Here is a 12,275-nt window from a genome sequence, read left to right on the forward strand (position 1 = left end):
AATATAGGTAAACGTAGACAAAAATCTACAACATTTGCGAGAAATTGGTTTTGAAGTTTATTTAGCGTTTCAAATCTATGTTCAATCTCTCTTAACATTGTATACACACCTTAAGTGGCAGAAGTTAACCACTTTCGGTTTCAATATAAATCGACATAGAAAAATTATATAACAGCTCGCAAAAATTTAATTGTTACAAATTAAGGTGTCAATAGAGTGATAAATGACATGGGAACCTCTCTTATAAAGCTAAATAAATTTAGAAAATCAACTTGTCGCTATGTCTTCTAGTTCTCTGTCTTTGTCCATCAATATTAAAACCGGAATTATTAAATTTTTGCTTCTTAAGATGTGAATAGAGGTTTAAAAGAGACAAAATATGTTTTCTTAGAAAGCTAAGTTGATTACAAAAAATCCACTTCCCTCTATCTGTTAAAGCATTCCTTATATGTAGACTAATAGTGAAACCGAAACTCGTTAATTACTGCCACTTACGTTATTTATTCAGTGTTAAGAGAGATAGAAGATGCTCCCAGAACGCTACACACACTCCAAAAGTTCACTTCTTGCTATATATTATGTTTTATTTAGAGGTCGATCAGTAAAAATACAGGAAGAGGATAATTTCTGACTCTTAATGTGTGAATTGAAGGTTAAGAGAGACCTCACATATTCTTGGAACACTAATTAGATTTAAAAAAAACTTGTTAATTTTTCTCTGAGTGGATCAATATTGAAATTTCGAAAATTTAACTTCGTTAACTTACCAAGTACATAAAATGTTAAGAAACATAGGATGCACTCTTAGAAGGTTAAATATTAAAAAAAAATCAATTGTCGTTCTCTCTTACAGTTTTCCTCTATGTCCATCAACATTGAAACCGGAAGTGTTTCTTCTATTACTTAAAATGTAAATAGAGAGGTTATGAGATATAGAACATAATCTCAGAACGCTAAGTAGACTCCAGAAAATCACTTTTTACTATCTATTATGGATTTTCCTCCACATCGACCAATAGTATAACCGGAAGTTATTAAAACTGCCGTGGTCGCGTGGTTTAGTCCAATAATAATCCTCCATTTAAAATATATTACATATTTATACAATTAACGTTTATTTTGTATTAATTCCATGTCAATGGATTATCTAACTACTTTTATATGCAATAGGATCTTAAATTGAAATAACAACAGCAATAACTGAAAGGGTAAAAAATCAATCTGGAAGATTATTGTCGACCACGCGACCACTGCAGTGTTAATTTCTGAGGTTTAATGTGTCAATAGGGGGACAACAGAGATAGAAAATATTGCTAGAAGCATATATATTTTAAACACGCTTGACTCTAGCCATAGGAGCTACATACAGGGTTGTGATTGGTTGAAGTTATCCGTTTCTCGCCACGTAACATACATATAGCACAAACTAAACGAAACCTGCTGTTGGTCCTCGTGGCCGAGCATGCTAGTAATGAAACTCGCTTTCTGGAGGGGTTTAAACACTTTTATCATTAAAATAAGATAAAAATAATACTCACTTGCCCTTGTACAGTGAGGGACACTTCTGGATGGTACAGCCATATGGAGGTTTACGGCTAGAGTGCTCCACCAGTTGAGTCCGAAGCATTTGCCGGGAAGTATTGCAACCGAATTAACTTTAAAAGAAGACGGGTGGCATAAACGCCAGACACTGAAAATTCCCTTACACTTGGGCGAAATTCCCACTATCGTCTACAGCATCATTTCTCCAAATGAAATGAATCTTAGACGTATACTTCTTATGGAAAACATATTACTTGATATTTGTCCTATTTGTGGAGATAAATTGAAACAAAAAATTAAAGTCCAATCCTGTTGCTGTTGGAATGAACACTCTTTCTGTCGTTTGATCTGAAATGACTTTGCAGAATCCGAATAAATATTCTGCCACTTCAGGAGGGTAGGAAGAGCGGATACCCCCCTCCTTCAGTGTGAAAACACATACATTTAATTAAATGCTTAGTGAGAGTGAGCCCATCGGTACGGCACTTTTATGATTTCAAGTTTTGCTCCCAAGCCATCTCATGCCATAGCTGATGACATTGGAGAACGAGAGATGCAAATATGATGAAAGAGAGATACAGTCACATGCGCAAATTTAGAATTTGAGACAAAATGATCAGATAGAATTTATATTTTGTCGAAAATTTTGATTTGGTAAGTAGACGTAAAAGCTCACCCAAACCTGAGAGCATCCCACTACCAATTGTTGAATTCAAGTGAAGAACTCAGTTGAGAGCACCAGATGATTATGGAGGGGGAGAAACATCTTCAGATATGGGAAACAAATAATGAAAAAATTGGACTGCTCTGAGCACGACTCGAACCATGGAACTTATGATTACTAAGCAACGACTCTACTTTTTTAATTCTTTATTAACAGTTCTAGCACATGTACATTGTATAGTTATAAAAACAATACAAGAGACAGTTCATTAAAAAAACTGGTTACAAATTTGAAAAGTTTACAGAATTGTTATGGAGCTAAGACAACAAAATAATTTCCGAAGTGTTGTTTATACTGCACATTCATTTTCTGCAAATGGTACCTTAAATAAGACATATACACATCGACATGATATGGTCGATGTGTGGTGAGCACATAAAGAAGCATATATGTAGCGAGCCAGACTACGCTGTTATTTTTTGCTTTAGGAAAATGGTTAAAATCTGGATATATCAGAACATCAGTAGCAGTAATATGAGATAGTGAAGAATGACAAATCTTACTTATGAGTGTACTAAATTTGTTCCATATATGTTGAATCTCTGTACAATATTGTAAGCGATGCTCAAGAGTATCTATACTATGACAGTGGTCACACAGATTACTAGACACTATACCGAGCTGATATAGTCTGTCTCGCGTATCGTATTTATTATTAACGATAAAATACCAAAGAGATCGTTGTTGGGTAGTTAAAGAGGGAGCATTAATATTTTGCCAAATATAATTCCAATGAAGTTGTGTTTCTTTCAATTTAATGTGGGGCGTGACGATATTTTGCGTTGCGATATGTCGGTTAAGTGCTTTGACAAGCATTAACTCAATTTGTGCTCGTTCAATTAATGCATAAGCGATATCTAGGACGAGGTCACACAAGTGTGGGAATTTAAGTCCCCAAGGAAAAATATGAATCGGAGCTTCAAGGTCAATGCAACCTAAAAATGCAGAGAGAACAGATGACGACACATTGACCCTATCGTTCGTAAACAATTTAATGCTATTTTTCAGCAGTAATGATTTTGCCTGGAGGGCTATGTTTACATAAGCTACGCCACCCTGAGCTGGTAAAAGCACAAGTTGATCACGTGCAATTTTTAACAGCTTGTGTTGCCACAGAAAGAACAGCGTGACTATTGAGGAAGTTATATGTTTTTGTGGGAAGAGGGAAAATCTGACAGAAATACCACAGAAGACTCAATGCTTTTTGTTTTAGAAATGAATTTCTACTGATCAGGTTCATATTGCGAGGCTTATGCTGTATTAGAAGACCACGTATTTTGTTTGCAATTATTTCAGAATTGTAGTGAATGTTTTTTTCTGGTGTTATTGAATTATTCAATACCTAGGATTTTAGCTGAATCAGCAATCGTATAGTGCGAGCTATATGTAGTCCGGTATTCGGGGTGTATACATAGCAGTTTTGTTTTGTCTTTATTTAAAATCGCTCCAGAAATTTGTTGATACCTGTGTAGAAGGCTCTGAATATCTTCTAAGGTAGAAATGCTGTTAACATAGAAATGAACGTCATCAAGGTAACTCGCGACAGAAACTGATGCTTGATAAACTTGTATGCTAGTGAGTCTGGTTTGTGCCGCGTATATGAGAGGTGCAACCGAGAAACTGAATAAAAGGCTGGACATGCTATCACCTTGAAGAATACCATTACAGAAAGGAATGACACAACTGAGACTACCATTGAGTTTTAATTTAGTTGTCCTTTTATGATATACTTCTTGGAGCATGGACAGAAAAGCGCCATTGAAACCAAATTTTTGTAGAACTTTAAAAAGATACTCGTGTGATACCCTATCGAAAGCTCTCGAGAAATCTGTAAATAAAATAGCAACGGGCGTAGGAGAGGCAGTCTCATGATAGGCTATAAAATTTCTTATGTTAGCTAGGGCTTAATGAATTAAAGCTTGTTGCCCATGTCCATATTGACAGGAACTTAATAACTCTCCCACATAGAGTTTCATACGAAGCGCTAGACATCGTGTTAAAATTTTTAAGTCCGCACTTAGAAGGCTGATAGGACGATAATTTTCTATGAAGTTAGAGTTAGGCAGTTTAGGAATTAATACAGTAGTACCCGTGGATAGAGATTCTCCTAAGGTGCAGGTATCTCGATATTCATTGAAGAGGTCCGTAAGAAACGGGGCAAGAATATCAATGAAAGTAATATAAAATTCTAATGGTAAAGAGTCAATACCAGTAGATTTACCACGTTTACCTAATTGAATTGATCTCTTGACTTCGTCAAGTGTGAAGGGACTGTTGAGATACTCTTGAGCATTCAAATCTAGGTTTAGAGGAATAAAGTCCAAAAGAAATTCATCTTCATTATGTACATTAGGTTTTGTATACAATTGTTTATAATACTGAACAAATTTGGGAAGTACCTGCAAACCTTCATAAATTTGGCCATCCTTACCCTTAATAGAAGAAATTAACTTTTGTTTGCCTCTGAGTCGTTCTTTTTGAAATTGTACGATGGTAGCTTGTTCCGTGTCATCGGCTTGGACAAGTTTGTTTCTAACAAAAAACCGCGCATGCGTTGTTTATGCAACGACAATAAATGTGCTTTGATTTCTTGAATTTGAGGCCTGACCGGACGGCCTCGCAATTGTTCTTGCATGTATTCTTTGAGAAGACTCGAGTAATAGTTGTATTGAATATTGTATGCCTGGGTCCGTTGAATACAATATTGTTTACTTATGGAGCGAAATCTCGGTTTAACTCTCTTGTCCCAAAAATACATAAGTTTGCCCTGATAGCGTGATATTAACGGAAACAAGATCCGGCATTCCTCTCGAATTAAATGCTGATACTCAGGGTCCATAAGTATAGAGGTGTTAAAATACCAAAGGAACTACATCTCAAAAATTTGGATACTGGTAGGGTTATTCTCATAATTAGAGCATAGTGATCACTGAAACAAACAGGTTCGAGCTTAATATTGCGTACTTTTGCAACAAGTGAGCGGCTTATGTAAAAACGGTCCAAGCGACTAGATGATTGTGAAGTATGAAATAAGTGACCCGGTTCAGCGGGTCGAAAATGACACCACACATCCACTAAATCATATGTAATTACTATGCTCTGGAGTTCGGAAGAAAAAGTTCGGAGTCTGGTCAATGGGTTGTAAAACTGAATTAAAATCTCCACCTAATATACAAGGGTGAGTGCCATTAAATAGAGCCTGAGTAAGGTCAGTGTTGAAGAAATCTTGGCGCTCTCTCTTGTTATGAGAACCAGAGGGGACATAAATATTACATAATTTGATGCGTTCAAGCATACCAAGGGAGATTCGTTCATTTGGGTAATCATTAAATGTATTAAAAGCTAGATCACTACGATAGATAATAGCTGCACCTAGCCCATTCTCTGTAAAACCAGAATAGCATGTATGATTTGAAAGAGAACCATATTCTGGAAGGGCCACTTCTTGAGCGAACACCACATCAATATCTGCTTTGTAAATAAAATCTCTTAACGCTTCTTGTTTAACAAGAAAAGTAAATCCATTTAGGTTAATGATGGCAAAATTAAAACTATACATAAACAAAAAGAAAGTAAAACGAAGTGGTAAACACTGCATGAAAGGATGAAAATGATACCACAATAATACAAGGAAGATAATTATAAGTCGTCCCCAACAGTAGTACCAGCTTTCAACTTTTTCAAGGTGGCCCGTGTTCGTGCACCTGAAACAGGTGTAACATCTGAAGAACGACCTCCTTTAGAAGTTCTTGAAACTCCAGTAACAGTTGCCTTTAATTTGGAAAGTTTACGTTTTTCATATACGGGGACACTGAGATCAGATTCACTGTCGGAATCAATTGTGAGTGATTGCACATTCCGGTCACGGGTGGTATTCGAGTCCGCTACCAATTGCACAACAGACTGATTATCGAGATCCATGTGAGCACTAGAATCCATTTGTAAATCCTGTACTGACTGTTGGTCACCTACCTGAGCTAGTTGTCCTTCCTTGAGAATTTCTTGGGCCTTGCATTCAGGAGTAGACTGGGGTACTGCAGTAGATTCCAGAGGGGCAATAACATCCGGGTCAGTAGTACGATCTTCTTCCATTGGTAGGTTGGGGCGAATGACGGGATCGGGGGATGTTTCAGGTGCTGGAACGTCATGACTTGAAGAAATACCAGGGTGAGCAGAAGTGAGCAGAGGAAATTCCGTATAGTTATCAGTATGCAGTCACCTATTCATGTGGGAGATTATAAGGGGTACGAAGCGGTGGCAGTTGAGAACTTCGAACTGGCAGGTGAACTTTGAAGGGCGGACCTTTTTTTCGGGGGCATTCTTGAACAAAATGGTCCTGTGAATTGCACAACGCGCAAGTTTGGATTTGACCGGAATAACTACAGAAGAGGCGCAAACCACACACTGTAATAAATGAAGGAATATTTTGTTTAACCTTCATTTTAATTAATTTACTGGTGACATATACATTATACGTAGAATACTGTTCGTCTAGGATTGCCTGTATTTCACCATACTGAGAAAACACTCGTGTTAACTGTTGATTACTAAGTCCCATGGGGCACAAAGACACCTTAACCACGGTAATACTGTTGTCAGCGAGATCAATAGGAAGTAAATGTTCCTTGTCACTATGGTGAATTTGACTTCACCATGAGTAGAAGAGAGAATTCGTTGACACAGAACCTTGTTGACTAACTTAATATACAGTTGTTTCTTGATATAGTCCATTTCAATGCTATGTATTTGATCTATTGTTAATTTAAACGTGTTTCGTATCTATTCATGGACAAAAATTGAAGTAGGCTTTTGACTTACTAGACCAAAATTTATACGTAAGGTATTTTCACGTAAACAACTCATGTTGAATTTTCGTCGTAGACCGACCACAAAATCACTCGAAGAAACAATATATGAAGAACTAGAAGACACTAATAAATTCAATATCCCACTAAGATAATCGCACAGTACACAGACTTAAATCGAGTCGCCGTGTGTTACAACACTAACAGTCAGCGAGCTAGAGAAGATGTGAATAGCACGAAGTCTCACGAACGTGTGTAAAATGATCGGATAGCATCCATATTTTGTCGAAAATTTTGATTTGGTAAGTAGACATGTAAAAGCTCACCCAAACCTGAGAGCATCCCACTACCAATTGTTGAATTCAAGTGAAGATATCAGTTGAGAGCACCAGATGATTACGGAGAGGGAGAAACATCTTCAGATATGGGAAACAAATAATGAAAAAATTGGACTGCTCTGAGCAGGACTCGAACCATGGAACTTATGATTACTAAGCAACGACTATACTCGCTCATCCACGGAGCCACACAGAACACTAGGCAGTCATACGTCAGACACAGAACGCTTGTTACAAAACGTTTTTGTAAGGGAGAAAGCTAAGGAAATTCTAGTTTTTCTTTCCCTGGCACTAAATTAATTACTGTTGTTCCAGCCTGGCAAGAATATTTTCCACCCTCTAGAAACTTTCCTAACAATTTTTATACATTTATATATAGCAGCACAAAACATTTACAAATGGCTGTTCTGCACAATTATACATACACAAAACAATTACTTCCAATTTTATTAATTCCAATACCAAGTAAACAGAAATACTGGATATGAAATTCTATATTTTGGCAATAGTCTTGCAGAAAATATAGAAAAAAAATCAATTTTTCTATTTGGAACAGGGGGACCATACACGAAAGTTGTGCCCATGAGATTTGTTTTGCGGAGGATGGGACAGAAATTTACATTGAAAATGGCAAAATCGCACGCTTAATTATAACATAATTTTATTTTTAAGAATGCCAAAACGAAGGAGAACGAATGTATTCTCTTTGGCTTGAAAGAATAAAATTATGGCTGAAGGTAGAAGTGAACAGAGAATGACGATGTTTAGGAAAAATGCATGCTACCAATCAGTGGCGGAGCCAGGAGGTCTGGAACCTCCGGACATTTGCACAAGTTGTTAAAATAAGGCCCAAGGTTAGAAAGATACTGAAGAGACCTCGCGATACTGGCACTCTCGATACTGGCACAAACACATGGTTTCAGATGGGTATGCACATGCGGGTACGCTACATTGCGACCTAGAGGTTGACCGCGAGGGTGAATCAATGGTCGCGATGATAAACAACCGAGTAGGTTTTTACATCGATGTTCAGCGGAAGCATCGCTGTGGCTCATGTTCTCTTTGGTTCTCCTTGAAGCGCTGCAAGGAATAAAGTCTTCATTTCTTTAAAATTTCGTCCTTAGAGGATTCTGTATGTCTATACTCGAGAGGTTTTGCTGCACTGTTAAATGCGATTATGAAAGACATATTAATAGAACTAGTGAGGAATGTTCCAGCAATATGGGATAAGAAACCCAAAAACATCATAATCAACACGTTTTAAATAGAGAATGGAAGAAAATAGCAACTGAAATGTGAATGTCAGGTAAGTGATATTTATTTGAGAATTACACTGTAGCTTATTAGAAAAAAAAGAAGCTACTGTTAATTATATATATGCTTAAAAACTCCACTCCTTTCCCCCAATTCCGAGATTAATAAGCAAGGATTTCTTGTAAATTCGTTACTGATATAAGGTAAAGAAATACCTGTAAAGACAGGCACATATCCATAGGGAGAAAATGTCGTATAATGGAATTGCAGTCACGAAACTTCATTTGCTATAGTTAATACCGCCTCCAAACCGAAATCTGAAGACATGCCTGTTTTTTCAAGCACCTGTAGGAATGGCCACCCCAGGTCCAGGAGGGGAGCCACAATTTTCAAATTGCCAAGAGGTAGCCAATAGTCTAAGTTCTTTCCCCTCCAGAAAATCAGTAAACAAAGCATTGGTTACTACTGTGTTAGTTAAGATTTATTTGGAAGAACCGTCTGCTAAAAACTACTACCAAATAATCAGACATCAACATAGATAATATTCAAAAATGCCCGAAACATGTAATATTTGTGAAACATAAGAGAGAGAGAGAGAAAGAGAGAGAATTAGTCCTGCACATAATAGTGCCCTTCGGTTATAATTTTAAACAAAGGAACACTTTCCATCTCATCTTCCTGCTGTTCCAAAAACAGCAATTGGCACTACGAACTTGTCTGTTTCTCTGTGTGTTTGTGACTGTCGGTCACTGACATACGTAGTTCATGCTCGATTGTTTCATTCTGAGAAATTCACATTTGTTTTCATATATATATATATATATATATATATATATATATATATATATATATATATATAGTACTTACTCATCCGAAATATAACGCGAAAAAAGTAACGCAAACTAGGTACGTTACTTAAAAATTTGTAACGCGTTACCCTTACAGTTACTTTGGAAAAATGTAACCCGTTACTTGCGTTACGTTACTTCCCAAGACTGGTCACAAGCTTACTTGACTTGGGAACGAACCAGGCAACCCACCCATCAGATAGTTCAGTAGGCGGGGTCTCAGTTTCGATTCTCGGTGGGAGAGCCTTTGAAATATTAAATGTCCTCGATGCATCTGTGTTCGTGTCCCTGTCGTTCAAGGTTACTGGAAATAACTGTACACACCTCTTCACAAAAAGTTGGAAACTCGTTCAGAAACTAAGCCTAGATCAATCACAATTTCCGCAGATCTATACACAGGGAATTGCATGTTTCCGCCGTTCTTTATATAGACACTAGCTACAAACCGTACTCTCATCCGAGCGATGTGAAAATGTAAAAACAAAATCAAACTACCTTTTTTAAGATTAATACTGATTGCACACCTCACGCACAGTTCCAATATGCAAAATCAACCATTATCTTAAGCAGAAATTGCTGAAAACGACAGAAAATAGATATTTAAACATCCAAGTAGAAACCTGTGCTGGAGCGATTCTATTATCAATATTATAATACAATCAATTGTAAGTTGCGTCTGATTTAGTACTGCTACTGATATTTCTGAAACGAAGAGCGACGGTTCGAGCCTCCGTGCGGAAAGTTAAAGTTTTTCTTCATTTTTTAAATATATGAAAACTTTTTTATAAATATAAATTTCTACTGTGGAGTGATTGGAAACACATTATCCGACAAACTGTCACTTTTCAAATCCCTGTTCCATTTACTAGCCCGCCATGTCCATAATTCATATACGAAAACGCTAAAAATAAGAAATGTGAACACAGTTGAATACCTAAAACCACACGTCCAAAATGAAAATTATTCATATATATATTTCGGGGGGCTTTGCTAACTTCATTCTTGGAAATGTGAACATTCAACAAGATATGTCATTCACTTTACAATATGCTTGTATTTTTTGCATTAGAAAACCTTAGAGGACCTCATAATCTGGATTCTTATAAAGCAATTTGAACAATTATTTAGAAAATATGTACTGCTTAAAGTCGGATTAAATCGCAATGCCAGTAATCTGTAATATCTTACATTTTTATTTATTTACATTGAACGTGTATTTGTTTTATACTGTATAGCATGGATATTAGCTGCTACATAAGAAAATTATCTATAATTGAATTTAAGTAGGAAATCGATATAGTTATTATAAAAAGAAGCTTGTGAAAATCAAGTGTATAATAATGGTTGTATCTGAAATAGGTGTTTCGTAATGGTGTAGTCGGTTACCCCGCCAGCTTTGGAATACTGGGCTCTTCAAACTGTCCAACCTTAGGGATGCGCAGAGTCGAGTGGAGACAGAATTTTCCTGACAGCTCTTTAAGTTTTATTTGGAAGAACCGTCTGCTAAAAACTACTACTAAATAATCAGACTTAAAGGTTAGCTAATATTCAGAAATGTTCGAAACATGTGATTTGCGAAACATAAGAGAGAGAGAGAGAAAGGGAGAGAATTAGACCTGCAAATAATAGTGTCCCTCGGTTATAATTTTAAACAAAGGAACACTTTCCGTTAGGTTTTTAGATGAGTGGCTAGCGTACTGGACTTTTACATATAGGGTCACGGATTCTGGTCCACGCAAAGGACATTGTTTCTTTTAGCAACATTTATTCTGAGCATTCTATAATTTCTGTTAAGACTTATATGTAGTCTCAGGGAGTTTGAGCCGAATTTATTTTCAAACATGAGACTTCTTATTGTGTTTTTTTTACTTGCAATATTGCAAATTTGATTTCAAAACTTACAAAGTTAATTTCACTCATTGTCCTACGTCAGATTATGATGAAATTTTGCACAGCGACGGCAGTCGGGTAGTACTATAATATTTGATTCTTTCTGTGATACTTTCAAATATAGTGCGAAAACGTAACTAAGAAAAAAGTTTGTTAGCTCGTACGATACACCATAGACCCCTGGAGGAATTTCATACAAATTTAGCATAAGTATATATTACCAAGGAAATATTTACTGAAGTGGTAAAACAGTAGAAGCATCTCTGGGAGAAGGGGATAACCAGGCGAAGGGTTCGGGGTGTGTGGACCTCAAACTTTGTAAAAATATTTATAAGAATTGAGGTAAGGTTTTGTTGCACTTTCTGTCTTGAGAATAGTCCGAGAAAAATGGATTAAAAATCACACATTCTGAGGGAGCACTTTTATAAGAAATACCTCAAAGTGCAAAAATGATATTGAATTATTATTATAATCAATAATAAGAATCTGTGAAGCAACAACACTTGAATAGCTTAGGCCTGCCTACGGAATTAGCATAAACAAAGGGGAAAAAGTGGTATCATGGCTTCCCACAGCGGGGCTCGAAGTTGCAAAACAAAAACAGCGAAGGGGATTAGAAGTCTCGCAGGGCTTGTTTTGGTACACCTTAAAACCCATGAAAATAACATGTGACATTACATTAGGTTGCGCAACCGTAATGTGAATCTAACCTTACCCGCTAACTTAAAACACTCGGCTAGTGTTGAGCGTGAAAACATATATATGCCTTCTAGAAGGCTAAAACAATTCCAAAAGTCCATTTCTCGCTATCTGTTACAGTTAATATTCTATGTCTATCAATATTCAAACTTAAAATGGTTAACTTATGTCACTT

The sequence above is a fragment of the Thermobia domestica genome, chromosome 9 (genome assembly GCF_964235325.1).
Source record: "Thermobia domestica chromosome 9, izTheDome1.hap1.1, whole genome shotgun sequence".
Taxonomy (NCBI): Eukaryota; Metazoa; Arthropoda; class Insecta; order Zygentoma; family Lepismatidae; genus Thermobia; species Thermobia domestica.